This window comes from Dermacentor andersoni, chromosome 11, assembly GCF_023375885.2.
Source record: "Dermacentor andersoni chromosome 11, qqDerAnde1_hic_scaffold, whole genome shotgun sequence".
NCBI classification, from domain to species: domain Eukaryota; kingdom Metazoa; phylum Arthropoda; class Arachnida; order Ixodida; family Ixodidae; genus Dermacentor; species Dermacentor andersoni.
Window position 1 is genome coordinate 113,403,045 of NC_092824.1, and position 23,651 is coordinate 113,426,695.

Consider the following 23,651-nt stretch of genomic DNA (forward strand, 5'->3'; position numbering starts at 1 on the left):
AGGCAGGTTTATATTTGCTGCGGTTTAACATTGTTTTTGAGTGTTTCTCTCGTGGTAGCATCAGTGGAGAATAATGCTGACAGCACGCAGATGTTGTAATCGATTTGAAGCGAAGCTTTCTTTAAATGACGATATGCAATTAGGGGCGATCTGCACAATTTTTTTTATTCCTATGAAACCCTATATCGATGCAATATTTACACACAACCTTCTCCTTAAAAAATTTTAGAATATTGCGCTACACCGTTCGAAATCATTCCGGAATGCAAACACAAATAAGGCGAATGCACAGCATGAGACACCTGTGTAGCGATGTGACGAGGACGAAGGCGATGTGTGATGTTTATTTAAGAAAAATTCTGATGCCAGTTGTGTTCACGCACAAGCAGGACGAATTGATAATATGTATTCTTTACATATCCGTGGAAATTGCAATCTTTAGAAAGCGCAGTTAGGGAGCTTTGTGAAGACAGTCACCGAGGGCCATGTACTCTCTGCTGTGGCGTCTACAACCTTATGTCCCTGAGTATCTTGAGAGCTGATGGTATCATACGGGAGCATAGGATTTCTTCGGCATTGGTCAAGGAACCTAATGAAATTGAGAAACAATCGCGTTTGCCCTGCCCACGCTGCATTATTAGTGAGACCAGTGTATCTTCTATCATTGTTACTTCCCGTGTATGTTTTTGTCTTTCTTTGTGGGCGATCCTTGAAAGTTTTCTTTGTGTGTGACGTGTACAATCTGTAAATTCTCCGCTTCTGTTTGTGGCTTTGTACAACTCCGTTTTCACTTCTACTTTTGCTTCATGCTTTAGAAGTTAAATGTGGACTAAGAATGTCATAATAATGACTGTGTCATTCTAAGGACAAGGTTACGACACAGCCACCTTGAAATGAGGACGTGATTTTGACTATGTCAATGCTGGCATGACTACTTAACTGCTTTGGGAGGTTAGAGCTGGAACTCTACACATGTTCGGCGCGTGCGTCGTCGTTGACGTTGATGCAGCAGCGGCGGTGGAAGTAGCAGCGCGCTGTACAATGCTCATGGTTGCAAACTTCTGAGCGAATAGCTTCTTGGGTTTTTTCGTCTGTTTTCGTGGTTGGTCGGTGGTCCCACTCGGCAAGGAATTCTTCGTTTTTTCGTTCAATTGTCGTTCGTTCGTTTGTTCGTTAGTTAATTCTCGGTGAAATCGTATATTCCTTCGTTCGTCCGCTCGTTCAGGCATTCGTTCGTTCGTTTTTGCTATTGGCTTACATTGAGAATCGTACAATCTTTTGGCGACAGCTCTTAAGTAGTCATGCTACCAATGTCATAGTTCACCATTAAACAGTCGTCATATCGCTTTAGTTTTCAGCCTTGTGCTTGTAGGGCTGAGCATGTCGGTGTCGTCGTTATCTACCTGCCACTGTTGCCATGTCGTAATCGTTGTCGTATCTGACTGTCCCAGTTATTGTCCTGTCTTCGTCGCAAGCCTGCAGTGCTTTTTCGTCACAGCCGAGTCAGCTTCACAGCAGTCATCACCTTTACGGCCGTGTCGCCGTTTTACCACGGTCGTCTTCACATCATCATCGTAGTGTTCGTGTCGTCGCTGGCAGCATTACGTCCTCGTCTTTTTTGTCGCTATTCAACGTGGTCTAGTTGTCGTACCATTGCCTTGTGATTGTATCTTTTTTTTGCATGTACACGCGCACACACACACTTACCTGACAAAAAAGGATGAAGTATGTCGTAAGACGGTGCGAAGCTAGTGATTAGGGTGCGAGATGGGTAGCCAGAAAGGTAGCCACCCGCAGAGTTGAGAATAGTGTAATATTAGCGTAAGCCACATAACCAATATAACAGGAGCAGCTTTGATGAGCACACGCCACTGGTTTCTCAATTCTTAAGATACCTGTATGATTTAATTCGAAGCTTTGCTCACCTGCCTTGCCATGCTTTGCGTGACCACTACTGCCTCTGGGTCGGCCATTATCTCGGCTGGTGCATTTGTGGATGTATATGCGAGGGATATATGCGCTCCGAATGCAAGTACTTGTGATTGCGCTTGTTATAACACTTGTACACTGATCGACGAAGTAGTGCCTGTAGGTGCACCTGTCTTGTGCATAATAAAAAAAACAATTCATGCGTATCATATGTGAAAATAAGTATCTATGAAGCGCAGAGGCGCCCTAGGAATTAAAACGTTCATAGCCTTTCTGCGTGTTCCACTGGGTGTGCGCCTATTCTTCGCCGATTCTGCAGAAGGGTTAAGCATCACTATTCGCACCAGGGTTACGAAATACTAAATGTTATCTAAACACATATCGTACTTCTCTGTGCATATACTTGTCATCGCCATTCATGCATCGCTAAACATAAGTTGCCTTTGCCCTCATAACATCGCTTTTGAATTGTGTACTTTACAAATACAAGAAATTGCATGGGAGAAAAGTTATGACCGTTGTGGTGGATAAACGTCGTATGGATTTAGACGCTCCACACCATGAATATAAACATTTGTAGCTCTTAGTTGTATAGAACTTGAATGCACGCTTCATTTAAGGTTCGAAAATTCCAACGTATGCGTAGGGTTTGCATAAATTTGTTTTCATGTGGCCTACGTCAGACTTTTCTAATTGCTAATTAGGGTGAACTGAGACATTATAGGTTGTACAACAGCGTGACGATATGGGAGGCAAAATTGTTCTCCAGTCCATCCATTGACATTTTGTGCTTCATTATTTGTCATATGCCGTGTTCGTTCTTTATAAGTCAATTATATATATGCTGCACCGTTTTGAACAACAGCATCAGCTGATGAGGTGTGCAGGCATTTAGCCTCTTCTCTTCACCTTGCTATTCCAGATACCACGTTAACTTGCTAAATTTTTCATTCCATGTATTTACAATGTACTTGTACTTGCCTTCTTGCAAGTATAAAACTGCTGCTAAATATATTTACGACTAATAAATGCAAGTACATGTAAGTAAATATAATGAAAGTGCATAAATGAACTAATAGAAGCGAAGTACGCAAGCATAGCTTGATCTTCTATCAACATAAGTAAAAAATTAAGCAAACACCATGCTATATGTCATCCATACCGAGATATCAAAACTCTTTACGTGGTAGCGCAACTAATGCAGCGCTCAAGCTCGATAAAAACCAACCGAAATATCTGTAATGTGGTGCCCTATCGGGGTCACTAAATTATAGCAAATATGTCCTTTCTTCTCGAGTATCTATCGCTTAATTTGTTTGGTTATTGCTCGAACTTACCGCGTTTTTTTCGCTTGTTTACATGTTGCACTTCATTGCGTTTATGAGTGAATGTGACCCTAAAGAGTTAACAAAAAAAAGCTAACCTCAAGAAAAAAAAATCACTCATCATCATCATCAGCAGCAGCAGTTTCCCAGAACATCTACCAGCAATTTGCTATAACCCTTGCCTTTCAGGAACTGATTTTATCTTATGTCTGCTAAACTTGTATATTTAACAATCCCCGTAATTGCCTACCGTCCTCGATAGCATTTCACTTGGCACCCATTGTGTAACTCGAATGAAGCACCGGTTATCTGTACAACGTATTACGTGGCCAGCCAGCAGCATGTTTTCCTCTTAATGTCAACCAGAAAAATGGTTAGCCCTAAAAATCCACTCGGCTGTCTTCCTGCCACTGAACGAGAGGTCGAACATTTTTCTTCTCAAGATCCTTTGTTTATCCCAAAAGTTTCTGCTCAATATGTTAGCATCGGCAGAAAACAATGATGTACACAGTTTCAAGGTACCGGTTAGCTGCCGGTCATGATTTCGTAATTCGTGCCGTACGCGTTCCAGCCTATCTTATTTTCCTGTAAATTGTCTTCCCATAGTCAGGGCTGCCTTTGACTGATTGGCCTTTTATATGCGTTTTTCCTCACCGATTGTTGAGACTGACTACCAATAGCGAATTGATATGCTGTTGCTAGGCAACGTAACAGTAACTTAGTCTTCTGCATATGAATATTCAACTTCACTCTTGTGTGTTGTCGATTCGGTCTTACCACAGAGGTCATACTTTGCGAGTAACACGAAATCTTATAAAAAGAGTTATACAGCCCAGTGTTGACGTAGTAGTTCTGCGGAAACCCGCAAGGTGGAGAGAAGTAATGAATAAAGGGAAAATCAGACATCCACCCGTTCGTAGCAATTGCTACAAAGGAAACCCATACGGGTTCCTCGAAAGAAAAGCCTCATAGTTGAAGAAAAATTCGTCCCGGACCAGGACAAATTTTTCTTCAACTATGAGGCTTTTCTTTCGAGGAACCCGTATGGGTTTCCTTTGTAGCAATTGCTACGAACGGGTGGATGTCTGATTTTCCCTTTATTCAGCCCAGTGTTATAGAGGTGGTAATCTCTGAACCAAAATTCTGGTAGGGCTACGACGAATAATTGATCCTTCTAGCAAAACTCGTCTCAAGCACCACATTCCTTACGGGGTACATATGTATAGATGCAGTCTATCACATTCGACAACCTGTCATCAGACATGACGTCGGCAAAACTGCAGGCTGCGTTAAGCAAAGGTCCAATGAGCCTGCGCCAAATGTTAGAATATGCTATTGGCGTCCAATTTTCAGGCTTACAGCAATCGGCGAAAGATAAAGGAAACTGAAATCTTGCATATTCATACGAAGTAATTCAGATGAGAAAGATGAGGTAAAAAACGTACGACGACTGGGTTTGTCATGCGTTAGCAGCGCATGGCATCGCTTGTGCTCTCACGTGGGGAATTACGGTATTATGGAGTGGATGGCCAAGGCCTGCAATTGCGGTTCTTTAGTTTTGCTTCTCCCCTCTGATGAAACACATTATTTATCCTCGCATTTTTCAGAATGATTCATTTGTTGGAAGTTGGCGCTATGTTCGTGTGCTTCATTTGCGTTTGCCTGTTCTTCTCTTACTGTCCATAATTTACTGCCCATCAGTTTATTAATGTCTTGGCGTAAAACACCACGGCCCGTACCTTTGCATTTCAGCTGGCGTTGCTGTATATAAGACTATGTAGGTAGATAACTATATCATTGAGGAGCGGACGGCCAGTGGTTCGGAAGCAACATTCGCGGCGATCACTTTTCGGGTGATCAATTTTGGGGGCGATCACGCCGTATCTGTGCCAGTAGCGGCCGAAAGCGTTTCTGGCTCTTTGCCAATCTCACTATCTGACGGTGTATAGAACAGGTCGAGGTTTTGTGCCCTCATATCTTTCACCGCGCTTCTAATATACGTGTACGTTGCCTTTTTTTCCCATCGGCACCGGGAACCAACGGCACGACATCGACGTGTTCGTGTCGTGCACGTATCTGTCGGGCCAAGACGGTGCCGGCCTTTGGTGCGTCATCACCTGGTCAAGCCAGTGATACAGCACGTGGGCCGACTGCACGAGTCAAGCGAGCGAGGTGAGCTCTTCGAATACGTGTTGCCTCGTAATCTTTCCGTTCCCTTCCGCACTAGCAAAGTAATCGCCTATAAAACGATTTTGCGCACACTCGAGTATATGCGAATGCTTGCAATTCTTAGCAATGGAGTGCGAGCAAGACGGTATGAAATTTGATTTCATTGTTTTTTTTATAGAACAATAATGAAATGAAAATTTATAACTATCGTGGCAACAATTAGTCTACCTCACAAATATCACAAGAGAAATGGCCAAATTGGTGAAAAGAAACTTGACCAATGAAGCAGCGCATCAAGAACACGGTGCGAAGAATATAGAATATATGCGCTGTCTACCAGCGCTAGTGTATGGGAAAATAACTTGAAATCATCTGCGTCGTCCACATCATGTATGTGGCGCTGTTGTCCAATTAACTTTCTGTTATCAGCAAACGATCGCCTTCCTGTTTCATGCGCACCGCACCGCACCGTGCGTCAATGGCAACGTTTATCACGACTGAACCCCAGCAGTTAAATCAATTTTGTCTATGCACTTCGCTTTCCTGTCGTATAACATGTTGCATAATTGTTGTAAAAAGCTTCGTAAGCTGTCGTAAATGTCATATAATTTTGCTTGTTAATTTCTTAAGGTTCGCTTTGAGAGTCATCGTAGAAACACGTTGTATATGTATTTCAACTCTTACGCAGGAACTGTTAGGATTAGTGCGTCTCTCGCTCAAACGCATTGCAGTGCGTAATTATTCCCTTGATTTTCCCTTGACTCCAACTGGCCAGGGCTGCTTCCTCAATACATATTGTATATAAGCAATGTCTTGCCATTTAATTAACCATGGAATGCCCGAACATATTTTCTCATCAAAGAAAATAAAACAAATTTCTCACATGTACTTTGACCATGGAGAGGGCACGTGCGAACAAAAGCAACTGGAACACGGGACCTGGGGTCGAACTGCATCGCAGTGCCCTCTAGGAGACTCAAGGGAAAACAATAAATTCGATTACGCATGCTCGCAGGCCGGAGATCATAGTATGTCAATCAAAACGCCCTCTAGCAGCTTTGAAGCTGCGAGAGGGTATTGGGCATTGGAATGCGGTCGGTCGAAGCCCGCGTGTTACAGTTGCTTTTGTACGCACATGTACACTTGTATTAAAAAATTAGTCAAATGTTGTTTTGACAAAAGCTCAATTAGAATAGAATTATTCGTTCTTATACCATACGGAGGTGAAACCTCGCTCCAGCATATTAAAAACGCTACTGTAGGTTGAATTTCCCTTGCTTAATGTAAGTTAGTGAGCTCTGGAACTATATATGAGCGTATCCTAAAGGATGCGTCGGGAATTGCAGCGTTAACGCTCATCTTTTGTGGATACCAAATATAAGCAAGTTTCATCAGTACCGACGCGTACGAGCACACACTTGTGTGGCCCGATTGACGCGATTGACAGGACGGAATAACCGCACGAGTCACGTCAGGCAGATACAAAACATTGACTTTGCTCTTTGTTCACAGCTGATGTACCAGTGGGAACTATAGGTCATCAAAGGTGGCATTACAGAAACGTTGTAGAAGAGAACCTTTCTCAACATCACCGAGCCAGCAATAACATCCACGGCGACGCCTGTGAAAGCCACATCTCGGAGGAGATGCGTCTTTATTGTTCGAGCGTGACTCTTAAAACGCGGAAAAACAATGGTGATTCGAGAAATTTACTCGGAGAGCGGCTGAACTTCATGAGAGTTATCCGACCATTTTAGTGCCTAGTAAGGCTGGTGTAATTAGTGGGTGGTCTGGTACATGTATACCGACCCATCCATTCATAGCGAGAGCAGCACGCCAGGGCAAAACAAACACGGATCAAGCATTTCCGCTCGGGAAGAGCAACGGCGCAATCTAACACATATGCGTGACCTCGCTTGAGCCTAGTTCACAATATCAAAACCAGCAAGTGCCTCCAAGCGTCGCCCACGTATAGGATTCAGAACTACCTGCTCACGCGTTCTGCACGGCAACGAGTTTGTCTGTAGTATACTTTCAGCGCAAAACCTAAAAAAGACGCCAGTGAGATGAAAAAAACACATTGGACAGGACTGTTAAAGTTATATTTTACTTGTATAACAGAGCGCATGTCTTCTTCGTTCACCCTAATAGGCAGGTAGTCATTGTAAATGTGAGCCATCTACGTATATTCGGAGTGCAGTATCTCACAAAGAACATAGACGGCAGGCGGCGCTGTCCGCGTTGTCTCGCTTGCAGCTGTGTTCCACTTTCCTTAGCATAGCAGCATTCATGACCACCTAAGCGGCGTTAACAATACGCACGTAATTTAATTCGCTCTTGCGGCAAAAGTAGGACGTCATGTGCGCGACATCAAAGACTTTCACGCCAGGACTTCAGTCTCCGTCGGCCAACTCGAACATCTTCGTTAGCTTCCCGGCCTGTGAAATACTGGCTTAAAAACGGCAAGACGCGTGCAAAGCTTTAGTAAGAACCGGTTTCTTGAATCTACTTGGTTTCGGTAATATTAAGGAAATACGTTGGTTTATGTTCAACTATATATACAGCAAGTGCGTACTTCAATATACAAATAGGGCCTATGAGCAAAACGAGAACAAGATGGATGCAGGAGCCAACGTTTTGACAAGTGGATTTGTCTTTATCAAGATCAATAAGGTTTACGTATTTCTTTCTGCTAATGATAAAATGGTAATGCGCGCGCTGAAGAGTCACAGGCAGCAGAAGTTTGTTTCCATTTCTTTCTTTCTGTCGCAATTTCTTCATCGAAACGCCAAGTGGAGCGAATTGATAGGCTAATATCGTCCAAACCAGCGTATTTGCCTTCAATCCTTTGGCGCTGTTTGATTTCAGTAATTTCTTTGCACTGAGCAGTCGCCTTCGCCGAAATATCAGGTGATTTGACCTTGGTTGCTATTTTGCCTTGTGTCGGTGCATGTGGTTGCCTGCAAGAGACCTCACCTGCTTTCGTGAATGGCTTTAGATGAACGCCAAGATACTCGCCACTTTTTCGAAAAGACAACAGAGTGACTGAAAGAAAGCTGACTGCTTGTGCACGTAGGACATTCCCGTGGGTCGTTGTTCGGACAAAAGGGCCACGGACCAAGCTCCGCTACCCAGCAGACGAAGTGAGCACAAACTTTGCTATTGCTTTCTTAGTTACATAATGCCGCTCAGTGAACTTGGAAGTATCTTGGAAGTATTCGATATTTATTTATTTATTTCGCAATCCTGTCAACCCCTTTCCGGACTTTTACAGGATGTGTGCTTTCCTCTGATTTTAGCTCTAAAACTCTTTTTTTTTTTTTCCCCTGGCGAAATGACAGATCAACCTTTACACAAATGCGCTAAAGTTGATGTCGGTACGCTGGAGGCATATTCTTGTCATTCCATATTCCGAAACGTCGTTCAATACATGCTAAAGGTGCATTGAAGGACTATTGCAAGCAGCTTTACGTTCGCTGGCGTTTTACCATGTTCTTGCTGGTTTATGTCGTGGCAACATTGGCGGAAAGCATGCCCAGTCAGCGATACGCCAAGAACGGAAAATTATACTGGAAGACAAAGCATTATGCAGATCCGAGGCACACGTTGGAAACCATTGGAAGCAAAGATTTATTTTTTAATCCTAAACAACTAAGAGCGATGCGTACAATTGTTTAATTGCATCCTTTGAAACAAGCAAACCTATTCAATGTTTATGCATGATCTTCGCATCGCACAATCTTTATATTGTGTACTACCATGTTCAGAAGCTCTTTTGTAATGCAAACACCAAATTCGATAGATGCACTGTGTGAAACTTCTGCGTAGCTATGTCTCGAAGTCGAAGTGGATGTGTCATACTCGACCAGGGAAGAATGCCGATGACAGATGTATGTACAGAGTATTAGGCCGCATTTGGAATCACGCGTATTCGGGTCACATTCGAGGCAGTCGTAATCTTGAAACAAAGCGCGGTTCAGCAGCTCAGAGTAGACGGTCCCAGACGGCCATGTTCTCTCTGCTGTTGCACCTACGTGCTTATGTCTTTGAGTATTCTTGAACAGCAATCTTATCAATATGGGAAAGAAGAGTTTCATCGATGTTGGTGAACACACTAGGTTAAAATAAGGAACAACTGAGCTTACGTCACCGATGGTGCATTATTAGCGAGACCGAGGCATTGCATATTTTTATTTTTTTTGCGTGTGCTCGTTGTTTTTTACAATTTTTTAAAACTTTTTGTGCCGCCTTACTTATCTTCACTTGTGTTTGCAGCTTTCGAGAACTCCACTTTTATATATCTCTATTATTAGATATCTTTTATATAATAATAATAATAATAATAATAATAATAATAATAATAATAATAATCAACGTGATGAGAACCCCACGATTACGACAAAATGACGTTGGCATGACGACGTCACGATGACTATGTCGTCGCTTGCATGACAACTTAGTTGCATGACTGCTGACTGTTTACGGTTGAAAATCTTTAGTGAATAGATTTTCTTGCGCCTTTCGCCCATTTTCGTGGGTGGTTGAGGGTCTGTGGTCGGACTGGGGAAGAAAAAGGCTAGTTCGTTACTTCGTTCGTTACTTCGTTCATTACTTCGTTCATTACTTCGTTCGTGTGTTCGTTCGTTCGTTCGTTCGTTCGTTCGCTCGTTATTTCGTTCGTTCGCTCGTTCGTTCGTTCGTTTGTTCGTTCGTTCGTTCGTTACTTCGCTAGCTTGCTCATTCGTCCAGTCATTAGTTGTTTGGTTCGTTCAGGCAATTAGTTTACATTGACGTTCACTGTCGATGATTTCTGGAAAACTTATTCCCGCCACAGCACTTACGTGGGTGTGCCACCGACGTCATAGTCGCCATCACATAGCCGTCACATCGCCATCGTTTTGTAATCTCGTGGTTGTCGGTGCTAGCATGTCGATGTCGTCGTCGTCTACTTGTCAATGTCGCTATGCCGTCGTCGTTATTGTGTTGTCTTCGTCGCACCACCGTGGTGGCTTTGTAATCACCGTCACGTTGGCGTCCCAGCCAAGTGTCGTCGCCATCGTCACCGCCGTTGCTGCCGTGCCGTCGTTTTGCCACAGTTGTGTTCATGACTTCATCGCAGATTTCATGCTAACACTGCCATCATGACGCCCTCGTCATTCTTCGGCGCCTTCTTTATGCTTCCCATTGTGTCGTAGTCATTGTGTTTTTGTCTTCTCACGCTGCGTTTCTCTCTCTCTCTCTCTCGATTTCACACAAGCGCACGCTTGGACACGCACATGCAATCACACATTCATTATTCGACTCACGCGAAGAGTTTAAATCATCTATAGGAACACGACGCTGGGCTTCAGCTTAGGGTGCGAGATAGGTCGGCATTCAAAGCCCGCACAATGGAAGATAAAGTATTCACCACGGAAACACCGTAAACAGTGCGGTAGGATCAGCTTCGATATGCGCAGTGCACAGGTTGCCCAATTGTTTAGACATGTGTATATTTTAAGCGAAGCTTTGTGTACCTCCCGGATTCAGCGTGGCAGTAGCTGCTGCTGGGTCGATCGGCACCTAGGCGGATTTTTGTGAATAAATATATATGCGAACGTTACATGTGCGTCGCGTGAAAATATGAGGTGCCATACTTGTGTGTCATACTTCTCTGTACATGCCTGACATCGCCATTCTTGCATCGACAAGGATCATAAGTTGCCTTTGTCCTCGTGACATCGCTGCGTATACGTCTGACAATGTGCACAGGCCTGATTTAGTGTTTAAATTTCGGCATAGCTTACGAATGGTCCATTCCGCAGATAAAAAGAATTTGACGAGGTTAAAGTTGACGTTTTTGGTAGATAAAAATGCATTGCATGAGACTAAACGCTCCACAGGATGAAAGAAAACAAAATTATAGGCAGCGCCATAAGTTGTATAGCGCTCGGTTGCACGCTTAGCTTAGCTTCACTTCACATAAATTCCAGCGTATGTTTAGGATTTGCAAGATCTCGTTTTCATGTGCCATGCATCAGACATTTCGAAGTTCTTACTCGGGGCAAGTCAGACATTGCAGGTAGTACAACAGCGTGACCAAATGGGGAAAAAAATTCTACTCCAGTCCATCCATTGATATGTTGTACTACATTATTTTTCATGTACTTTTTATACTGTTCGTTCTTTATAAGTCAGTCATATATACGGTGCATCGTTTTGAGCAAGATCATCAGCTGATAGGCAGCGCAAGCATATAGTCGTTGCTCTTCACCTTGCTACACTATAAACCACGTTATCGTACTCAATTCTTGACTCCTTGTACTTACAATTTACTTGTACTTACCTTCTCGCAAGTATAAAACTGCTGATAAAAGAAATTACTATTTGGGCTTCTTGGTAATATAATGCAGATATACTCAGAGTGCGTGAGTGGACTGATAGAGCCTAGACGCGCAGCCATAGCACGAACTTCTAACAAATAAATTTAAACGTAGGATAATTATTCATCCATCCCGAGATACCATAACATTTCATGCGCTGGCACGACTAATGTCGCACTCACGCAGGAGAAAAACCAACCGGCACATTTGTAATGCAATAGACCCCATCGGGGTCTTTAATGGAAAATAAATATTTTCCTTGAGCATTTGAGCAAAAAGAGAACAAGGTGAAAGCGGGAGCCAACGTTTCGACAAGTGGACTTGCCTTTTTCAAGGCGACATATGCTTTCCTCGGTGTGGTATGGTATAAATAGGTATGCTTCTCCTAAAGGAGGGTGGGGATAAAGCGGGTGGATGCGGCAACGAGCGTGTTTTAACGCTCATTGTGTTTTAACTAATGTTTTTTAAAGAATGTGTTTTAACGGCGAGGGTGTAGAATCGAGAATAACGGAATGCCCTGCACATGGCCGGTGACATGGCCGCCTGTCGGTCAAATGTCAACGGCCATGTGTCAGTCGGCATGTCAACGGCTTGCACAGCACCCTTTTATCACTGCCTCACTGGTGGTCGTGGGCTATCCTGTCTGGGAAAGAGATAGTAGGAGGAGCGGCAGAAACTGGTGCTTGTGAAAAAATATGATCACCATCTTCATCATCAGCCTACTTTATGACCACTGCAGGTCGAAGGACTCTCCCTGCTATCTCCAGTTACCCCTGTCCTGCACCAAACAATTCCAACTAACACCCTACGAATTTACTAATTTCATCGCACCACCTAGTCTTCTGCCGTCTTCTACTGCGCTTCCCTTCTCTTGGTACCCTTTCTGTAACCCTAATGGTCCAGCGGTTATCTAACCTGCGCATTACCTGACCTGCCCAACGCCATTTCTTTCACTTACTGTCACTTAGAATATCGGCTATACCCGTTTGCTCTCGCATCCAAACCACTTCCTTTCTCTCTCTAGGTTATGCCTAGCATTCTTCGTTCCATCGCTCTTTGCGCGGTGCTTAACGTGTTCTCAAGCTTCTTTGTCAGACTCCAAGTCTCTGTCCCATATGTCAGCACCGGTATGATGCACTGACTGTACACCTTCCTTTTCAATGATAATGGTAAGCTTCCAGTCAGGAGCTGACAATGTCTGCCGTATGCGATCCAACCCATTTTTATTCTGCTGTGAAATTCCTTCTCATGATCAAGGTTCCCTGTGATCAAGTGACCTAGGTAAAGGTACTCCTTCAGACTTCAGAGGCTGACTGGCGATCCTGAACTCTTCTTCCTTTGCCCGGCTATTCATCATTATCTTTGTTTTCTGCATATTAATCTTCAACCCCACTCTTATACTCTCTCTGTTAAGGTCCTCACTCATTTGTTGTAACTCGTCTGCATTGTTGCTGAATAGAACAATGTCATCAGCAAACCGAAGGTTGCTGAGATATTCGCCGTCAATCTTTACTCCTAAGCCTTCCCAGTTTAGTAGCTTGAATACTTCTTCCAAACGCGCAGTGCAAGCAGTGCAAACGCGCAGTGCAAGTGCAAGCATTGGAGAGATTGTGTCTCCTTGTCTGGCCACTTTCTTTATAGGTATGTTCCTCCTTTTTTTCGGGGATAATTAAGGTAGCTGAGGAATCTCTGTAGATAATTTCCATAATATAGAGATAAGTGGTCTGTACTTCTTGATTACGTAATGCCTCAATGACTGCTGGTAGCTCTACTCAATCAAATGCCTTTGCGTAATATATAAAAGCCATATATGGAGGCTGATTGTCCTGTGCGGATTTCTCGATTACCTGATTGATGACATGGATGTCATCCATTGTAGAGCATCTCTTCCTGCAACCTGCCTGTTCCCTTGGTTGACTGAAGTCCAGTGTTGTTTTATTCTATTGGAGATTATCTTAGTGAATATTTCATATAATACTGGGAGTAAACTAATAGGCCTATAATTTTTCAATTCTTTAACACATCCCTTTTTGTGGATTAGTATAACGTTTGCATTCTTCCAGTTTTCTGGGACCTTTGCAGTCGATAGACACTTCGCATAGAAAGCCGCCTGTTTTCCAAGCATTATGTCTCCTCCAGCTTTGATTAAATCGACTGTTATTCCATCTTCTCCTGCCGCTCTTCCCCGTTTCATGTCTTGGAAAGCCATTCTGATTTCATCGCTAGTTATAGGAGGAGTGTCTGTATCATGTTCATTACTGTTTCGAATGGAGTTCTCCTGAGTCCTCTAGGTACTGTACAGGTCAGTATAGAATTATTCCGCTGATTTTACTATACTTTCGAGATTGCTGATGATATTACCCTGCTTATCTTTCAGTGCATACATCTTGGTTTGGCCTATGCCAAATTTCCTTCTCACTGATTTCAGGCAGCGTCCATTTCTTACGGCTTCTTCAGTCTTTCTCCCGTTATGATATCGAATATCACTTATTTTCGCCTTGTTGATCAGTTTTGACAGCTCCGCGAGTTCTAACTTCTCTTGAGTTGGACACTTTCATTCTTTGTCTTTTCTTTATTAGGTCCTTTGTTACTTGGGAGAGCTTGCCTACTGGTTGCCTTAGTGCCTTGCCTCCCACTTCAATTGCTGCCTTGGAAGCCAACCTAATTAAGGTTTCATTCATTACCTCTATGTCATCTTCATATCTCTGTCCTAAGGCTGCATATTTGTTTGCAAGCACCAGACTGAAATTATCTGCTTTTACCCTTACTGCCTCAAGGTTGATCTGTTTCTTCTTGACTAATTTTACTCTTTCTCTTCAAATTGAGGTGAATCCTAGCACTCACTACCTTTTGATCACTCAACGTTACTCTACCTATCACTTCTGCATTCTGCACTATGCTGGGATCGGCAGAAAGTATGAAATCAATTTCATTTCTTGTTTCGCCATTAGGGCTTTTCCAGGTCCACTTTCCGTTGCTATGCTTTTTGAAAAAGGTTGTCATTATTCTCAGCTGATTCTTTTCTGCGAATTCTACCAGCTCCTTCCCTCTGGCGTTCCTAGAATCGATGACCTAGTTGCAAATTACTTGTTACCAGCCTGTTTTCCCCCATTTATGCATTGACGTCGCCCATTACTACAGTATACTGAGTTTGCACTTTTCTCATCGCTAATTCCAGATCTTCATAAGACTGAAGTACTTTATCATCATCGTGACTGGACGTTGGAGCATAGGCTTGTACTACCTTTAATCTATACCTCTTATTAAGTTTGATTACGACTACTGGTAACCTCTCATTAATGCTGTAGATTTCATCAATGTTGCCCGCTATGCCCTTATGGATTAGGAATCCTCTCCCGTATTGCCTTTTATCTGGGAGACTTCTATAGCAGAGGACATGACCGTTAGTCAGCACTGTATAAGCCTCACCAGTTCATCTCATCTCGTTAAGGCCAATGATGTCTCAAACAAAATCTGATAGTTCCTCAAAAAGTCTTGCCTCACTCGACAGAGTTCGGCTGTTAAAGGTTGTCATGGTAAGTTTCCATTGGCGGAATTATATATATATATATATATATATATATATATATATATATATATATATATAAAATACTGAAATGGAATAAATAATTAAATAAATAAATAAACAAAATGAGAAAAAGAAACAAAGGCGATGAAAAAAACAAAAGAAAAAAAATGAAAAAGAATGAAAGTAGACAAACAAGAGAAAAAGACCAAACTAAGCGTTGTTGCCTATAGCTTCAAATTTAGCATAGCGAATAGATTGTAATGTTTCCTTTGAAACGTTTATGCCTATTGGTTGCAATGTCTTGAACTTATCGATAAGGTATGTTTCTCTGTATTTTCTTTCTCGTTCAGAACGGAAATTTGACTGTAAGATGTAGAGTTTAAGTTCATCAAAGTTGTGACCTGGTTGTTTGAAATGCTCGGCGACGGCTTAGCGAAGCTTTTTGGCTGTGTCCGCGTGATGTCCGTTTATTATGACGTTCATTCATTGTCCCATTTCGCCGATATATTCTTTCTTATTCAAGCATATAAATCGCATCCGAACCTTACAAGTAAAGTTAGTTTTGACTTCGTGTGCATAACTATTTGCGGCACTTTTAATTTTAGCGTCACTTTGAAGTTTCCTGCAGGTTTACCAGCTGGGGCTGCAACATGTTTTTATTACTGGGGAGTGATGTTGGCTGACTTTTGCGCGCTCTAACATGACTTTAAATTTTCTGTTGCGGCGAAAGGTAACCCTTGGTACATCCGAGAACACTTTTCTCAGACGCTCGTTACTAGATAATATAGGGTGGTATTTTCGTAGGATGTTCTTTATGTTTGGGAGTGCATTAGAATATTTGGTTATAAAGGTGCATGGTCCGTCAGATTCTGGTGTAGGCTGTTTCTTAGCTAATTCCGACTGTCTCTGCAATCTTGACGCAACATCATAGGCTCTATCGAGAACAACTTGCGGATAGTTTCTTTCTGCTAGCGTTGTTTTGAGGTCATTTAGGTGGTGGATATAATAGTTATCTTCGCAGCAGATTCCTCTTATTTGTTTCGCTTGTCCGACAAAAATTGTTTGCTTTCAGTGTCGCGGGTGATGACTGTTGTAGTGTAAATATTGCTGGCTGTCTGCTGGCTTCTGGTGAAGTGTCGTTCTCGTTTTTCCGTTTTCTATGTAGACCGTCGTGTCGAGGAAGTGTATTTGACTAGGAGACTGGTGAGCAGTAAATTTAATACTTGGGTGAAATCGATTCAAATCGCTAATTAAGTCGGTTAACGCGCTTGTGTCATGTTGCCATATGACACATATGCCGTCGATGTAGCGAAGACAGGTGTGGGGTTTTAAAGGGCAGGATTGCAACAGGTCTGCTTCAAGCTGTACCATGAAAATGTTCGCATGCGTGGGAGCGAATGGTGTTCCCATGCTAGCGCCGAACGTTTGCTGGAAGTGAATACAATTGAATTCAAAATAGTTTAGCGTGAGAACTAACCTAATTAGCGACAGGTAAACTTCAGGATCATGCGCTTGGGGATTCATTGCGAGGTGTTTCGATACGACTTCAATTCCTTCACTCATGGGTACGTTAGTGTAAAGGGCAGCAACATCCAAAGTGACTAGAATATAGTGTGGTCGGAAAAGATTTGGTTGGCGTTGATGCTGTCGATAATTCGAAGGAAGTGCGGCGTGCCTTGAACAAAAGATGAGAGGGTGGTGGTGATGTTTGACAAGTGGTGATTTAAGAATTTAGTTAGTGACTCGGTAGGTGTGTTGTTATTAGACACAACAGGACGACCTGGGATTTCTGCTGCAAATATTGCTTCGACGGGAAGTTTATGTATTTTAGGAAGAAGATAAAAGCGGCATGCTTCCGATGCTTTATGGTGACGCTTCATGACGTTTCATGATGCCAAAGAACAAAGGTGCAGGTACAAGTTCGTATGTGATTTATATGTTTGAATGTTCTTTCTGTAAGGTGCAATATATCTTCGAAACAGCACAATCCATGAACCTCAGATTAAACGGACATCGCGCAGACACAGCCAAAAAGCTCCCCAAAGCCGTCGCCGAGCATTCCAACCAACCAGGTCATAACTTCGATGGACTTAATCTCTACATCCTACAGTCAAATTACCGTTCTGAACGAGAAACAATATACAGAGAATCATAGCTTATCCATAAGTTCAAGACCCTGCAACCAATAGGCATAAACGTTTCAAAGGGAACTTTAGAATATTTTCGCTATGCTAAATTTCAAGCTATAGGCAACAACACTGTTTCGTTGCTTGGTTTGTTTTTTCTTTTCTTTTTCATTTTCTTTCTTTTCTATTGTTTCTTCTTTCGTTCTTCGCCTTTCCTTCCTTTTATTTATTTATTTATTTATTTATTTATTTATTTATTTATTTATTTATTTATTTATTTATGTTCTTCTAATCTTTTTTTTCTTCACGAGCACCAGTTTCTGCCGCTCCTTCTATTATCTCCATCAGAGACAGGATAACCCATGACCACCATCGAGGCAGGTAACAGTGGGGTGCTGTGCGCGCCATTGACATGCCGGCTGACACACGGCCGTTGACATGTGACTGACAGACGGCCGTGTCACCAGCCTTGTGCAAAGCACTCCTTTATTCTCACTTCTGCACCCTCGCCGTTAGCACACCTTCGCTCGTTGCCGCACCCACCCGCTTTACTACTCTTCCCTTTAGAAGAACCATACCTATATATACTGTGCCGAGCAAAGCATATGTCGCTTTGAAAAAGACAAGTCCACTTGTCGAGACGTTGGCTCCCGCTTTCACCTTGTTCTGGTTTTGCTCATCATCTTGAATTTCCGTCTCCCGCCTTCCCCCCTGTTTTCCCTGGATTTCTTCAGCATTTATCGCTTAACTTTGTTGCTTATTACCCAAGCTAACCGCGTTGGTTCGTCTGGCAACCCATTTCACCTCATTGCGTCTATAAGTGAAGATGACCGTTAAAAAGATAATCAATGAAAAAGGAAGCTAACACAGAGGGAAAAATGAAGCAGTCGTCATCAAAACCAGTAGCCTATTTATGTCCTCTCTCAGCAATTTCCAATAACCATTGTCTAGCCTGAGCTGGTTTTAGGTTATGCCAGCGATCTTACTAATTTTATCACATTATCTAAATTCCTGCTGTACTCGACTAAACTTTCGTTCATTTCGCACCTGTGCTGTAACTCTAATAAATTACCGTTTATCTCTCCTATGCATTACATGGCACGACTAGCCACATAATTTTTAATGTCAACAAAACATAGGCAACACGCCTATACTCTAATCCACAGCGCTGCGTTCCTGCATCTGAACGCGAGGTCTAAGATTTCTCATCTCAATATTTCTTGTTATTTTCGAAGTCTCTAGTCCTTATATTAGTACCCGTACAATGCAATGATTGTACCATTTGAAGGATAGCGGTAAGCTGCCGATCATAATTGAGTAATGTATGCCGTATGCAATCCAACCAATTTTACTTTCCTGTAAAAGTCCTTCCTTTCGTCATGATCACATTTGGCAAAATTTGACTTGATATATGGTATTCTAGATGCTTACTTATATTCAAGAATTCCGTTCTCTGGATGGGGAAAATGCGGAGAAGGCGGGAGATGGAAATTCAATATGATGAGCAAAACTAGAACAAGGTGAAAGCAGACGCCAACGTTTCGACTAGTGGACTTGTCTTCTTCAAGGCGCCTTGAAGAAGACAAGTACACTAGTCGAAACATTGGTTTCTGCTTTCACTTTGTTCTAGTTTTGCTCATCGTTCTCTGGATAGGCAATTCAACATTACTTTAGGCTTCTGTACGTTATTATTCAAGCTTACTCTTTACTTCCGTTGGCTCAGTCATACCATACAGTAATACCTTTAACACCAATTCCCACATTAGAAAGAAAATATTATATACATCTGAGAATGTCTGCACCAAAAAGGTAGAATGTTATAACCAAGAATTGACCCTTGTAGCAAAGCTTATCACATGCACCGCGGTACTTAGGCGGCATGGGTAAAAGGTGAAATCTGACATTCGGCAATTATACCACACACATTGCGTAGGGAAAACTGCGTATCGTGTTAAGCAAAGGTCGAATAAGCATAAGCCAAATGTCAGAAGAATGTGCTCGTGGCGTCCAACTTTCAGGCATACGGTAGTCACCGACAATTTAAGGAAACTCAAATCCTGCATGCTTTTAAGAATCAACTACGGCTAGGGAGATACCCCAGGCAAAAAAAAGAAAGAAAAAGAGCATGGTTGTGGGTTTATGTGTTAGCGTCACATGGCATTGGTTCTCGTCTCACGTGAGGAATAGTTATCATGGAGTGGACGGCTTGGGCCATTCTGAAGAACCTGTAATGTAATGTAGCGCTTCACTGCTCCATTTTACTACGTGTGAAAACCGTTGTTTTGTGCTCGTCCTCGCTAGTGTCCTCGCCATAATTATCAATGTGCAAAGGCACCTTGAGGAACTACCCAATTATTGCTGCCATGGCATCAGCCCTGCACATTTGCATGTCTTTGTGAATGCAGTATTCGCTGTTTATGTCCACAGAAACGCCATTTGCATCTCATGTAGCTATAGCAGGCTTGAGCAGCAGGCACCAATGGCGACTGTAAGAGTTAAGCTTAACCAAGTTAGTAGATCAAGTCAAGCAGACTTTTCTTTTTGTTTAGAGTATGTGGCAAACCAACAAAGAGTTATTCATTGTTTCTCACATGCAAAAATTCAACTGAACCAGGTTCGTCCTAGTGGGGCATTTACTATAGTACCCAAGCAATTGCGACGGCTTTTGAAATGCTGCACTTGGAATTTCAGAAATAGTGCCAACAAGGAAATATCGAACATTATCAACTCAACTTGTCTGAATTCACACTTCACTCAGTATTATTATTATTATTATTATTATTATTATTATTATTATTATTATTATTATTATTATTATTATTATTATTATTATTATTATTATCATTATTATTATTATAGTAACATAATATAGTTGAGGAAAGGACGATAACATGGCATGGGCCACTGGGAGGCTAAGTTCACCTGCGCATTGAGTTCCAGTGTTGATGAGGAACAACGAGGCAAAGCAAAGGACGACCAAGGTGTTGCATAAGAAATTTTGGTGAAGCGTTCACCTAAATCTAGAGCAGTCAATATCACTGAAGAAATCAGGGACATGTACAGCACTGGGACGGCCACAACTGTCAGAATGCAGCATACTTGAGGTGTGCACCAACACTGATGGAGTCTGGCAGGAAGGCAAAATGGATGAACTTATTCTTTTTCGAGAGAGCTTTAATGCAGTGTTGATTTAAATGAACTAGTTTGCAGGTCATCTGTGGAGAAGGCAGGAACCTTTCTGTCGTGCCGGAGGAAGCAGCGGGCGTATTTGTTACAAACTGGTATGTCCGTCAGATGTACAAAGGTAAGATACGTGCAAACAACTGCTTGCCGACTAATAACATAATAGTATAATTTGCATCACGGAGTGAATCGTAAGCACACGCTACTACTGGTGTGCGAATATTACAAAATTTCGAATAACAAATTGCATAATGCCCTATTCAATTCAGTCTTCAAATCGAACTGTCGCTCTTTGTAAGCTAGAATATTTTTCGAATATTTCTCGACCATTTTTAATCGTCAACTGGGTGTTAAAATATAATAATCAGCGACAGTACTGTAATGTTAATCCCTGCAGCCACGTAAGGCATACAAATGAAGTTACGCGATGAAGCAGGCTACGTATCTCGAGAAGCCAGATTTTACCGCCTTTGACAACTTAATATTGTAAAAGCTGATAAAAAATATGATATTTTGCTTTGGATATGATGTATGCATTGCTAATGTACAACCTTTCGTTGAAATTTCGTGACACGTACTTCTCTTCTCGCCAAACTGGTATGAGAAAGACATTGGTCGGAGCCACCGTAGCTGTAGGTGATCGACACCCGAGTCAATTTTCACAGCTTGTGTCAGAATGGTGGGAAAGTATTGTAAATAGAGTTGTTGCAATAAACAATTTGTTTCATTTTTCATCATCGTGCTGCTCTCTGAGAACCACATATAGCACCGTAGTATGCCTAGTTATATGTTTTAATGTAAAGAAGTTTATTAAAGGTCTCCTCTGGTAGATACTGCAATTCTGTCACAACGGCTATGTTAAAGAGGCAGACACTATAGCAAAACACAATTGCAAAGTGGTATTAGCTAACAAAATGCCATAATTAAAGTTAATTAATCATGTTGGAGTGCATGTCCTAATCGTGGAATTGAATCAATGCATGTAATGAAGTAACGTTACTTTAACAATAACCCCTTAGGTTCGCACTAGAATTAATATCTGCGGTCAAATGCATTCATTATCTGCTTGAAACTTGTATGCTGTCCATTTTCTGCACTGTTTACAGTGAGAACTGAAGCACCAATGCATTTCACCGCAGATTGCTAAGAAAGAAAATTTTTGCTCAAATATTGCTTTGTTCCTCTTCAGCTTCAATTTCTCATTTTAATCATGTGCACTAAAGTCCACTAACCTCACAAATTACAATACTAACGTTACCAAGCTAAATTCACTAATTACGAAGTTAAAAAGTAGGCTTTTGTTACTGAGTTAACGTCACTTTGTAATTTGTGTTGCAAGTATTGTCCACCTCTTTAAGTAATCTAGCTGACGTGGTCAAATTGGGATATTTACCACAGGAGACTTTTAGGTCAGCTTCTATTAAAATAGATAATCCTGTATAACCAAACAGGTTTCTCAGATATTTAATTTCTGTACTTTCAAGTCCAGAATATTAGTATGAGCATAAACCAGCTGCCATATATTCAACATCCAACTAAACATTGTACTAAAGGGAGGCTCAGTAGTAGTTATAATCTGAAGAAATGTTTCCTGATAATGCCACACCTGTCACGTAGCATCAGGATAGCTGACACGGGTAGTCTTCTTACCGTCTGTGATATCGCCAAATAGAAGTTGATAGTGAAAGCCGAGCCAATCCGAGACGTGATCCTGGTCGAGCCTTGTCCTTAGATTCCAGAAGATGGCTCGCAGAGTCGCGGAGATGAAGACTGACAAGAACAGACGACGAAAGAAAGGCACAACGTTGCATAGAGTTTCTCACTATATTGCCTAGTGGGAAATTTGGCACTGCTGCACTATGGTATGCATGGGAGTGCTGGTATATTGTGACTTCGGATTGGCATCGTTCTCAGAGAGCCAGGCAAGCCCCGTCGCGACTGTCACAATGAACCATTTTCTACTAAAACAGGACGCAAAAAGCTGTTTTAGCTTTATTATTACACACAAACATGTTTTATTTAACTATGAGAATTTGTTATTGCATGTAGAATTATATGAAACGTAAAAAGTGCCAGCGGGCCGCTAAAGTTGGAGGCCAGACGACAAGATTCGCGCTCTCTTTGAAAGAGTTTGTCGTCTGTTCTTGCTTTTCTTCGCTTAGTCATGCATTGTAGGTGAGTAAAGACGCAATATGCGTGAATGGAAGCATTTTATGAATGTTTTACTTCAAGAACGCGTTATATGTGTAGCCATATCCACGTTTTAGACGAAGCCTCTTACAACGCTAGCCAACACAAGCCTCGCAGACACATATACCGTCATTCCCATGACAGCACGGCGCCCCTTAAGAAACTCCCATAGACGGTGGCGCCAGATTTCCCTCTAGGTGTTATAGTGAGAAACTCTATGCAACGTTATATGAGGAAGTGTAGATCAGTGCCCGTCTGTGCAGACAAGAAAACAAGGGAGAACACCACAGGCTATATACTATGCCATGTTTCTTTTCCTTCGAATTTATTTCTAATTCTATGTGTAATCAGCATATTCCAGTGTGGCAAGTAGTTTAATTGTATGACTAGTGGCTACGGCATTGTGCTTCTATGCTCGAGGTTGTGCGTTAGATACCTGTGGCAGTGATCATATTTCTACAAAGACGAAATTTAGACACTCTCGTGTACTTAGGCTTCGGTGCACGCTAGAGATCCCCAGCTCGCTAAATTAACCCCGAGTCTCCCCCTACGGTGTGCTTTATAATATGCTGGTCACGACAAATTAAACCTCATAATTCATTTTTTTACAGCGAAGCTCTACGCCTAGGATACCGGGGTTGCTTCGTGGCCTAAGGCTGACAGAAAACAATAATCTATGGCTCATACCCCCAAATGCAATGCCTCATACCTCCGTAATGCAGATGCTACAAGCACTCGGCGAAGTGGAGCGAACAGCGCTTGCATTCTTTGGAAGAGCATACGTTTCCATAAATAGCAAGGTCAAAACTAACATTAGGCCCACATAATTGATAAGGCG

At 42.2% G+C, this 23,651-nt stretch overlaps 1 long non-coding RNA gene across 1 annotated transcript in view; it reads left to right on the top strand.

Moving 5' to 3' along the window:
• Positions 1-4,255: 4,255 nt before the first annotated feature.
• The window catches only part of LOC129386942 (uncharacterized), a 33,526-nt gene continuing 14,130 nt past the window's right edge, over positions 4,256-23,651 (top strand). Inside the window, exons 1-3 of the long non-coding RNA XR_008614283.2 lie at positions 4,256-5,426; positions 8,500-8,566; positions 20,651-20,721. This is a non-coding gene — a long non-coding RNA (uncharacterized lncRNA). The remainder of the gene's footprint in view (positions 5,427-8,499; positions 8,567-20,650; positions 20,722-23,651) is intronic.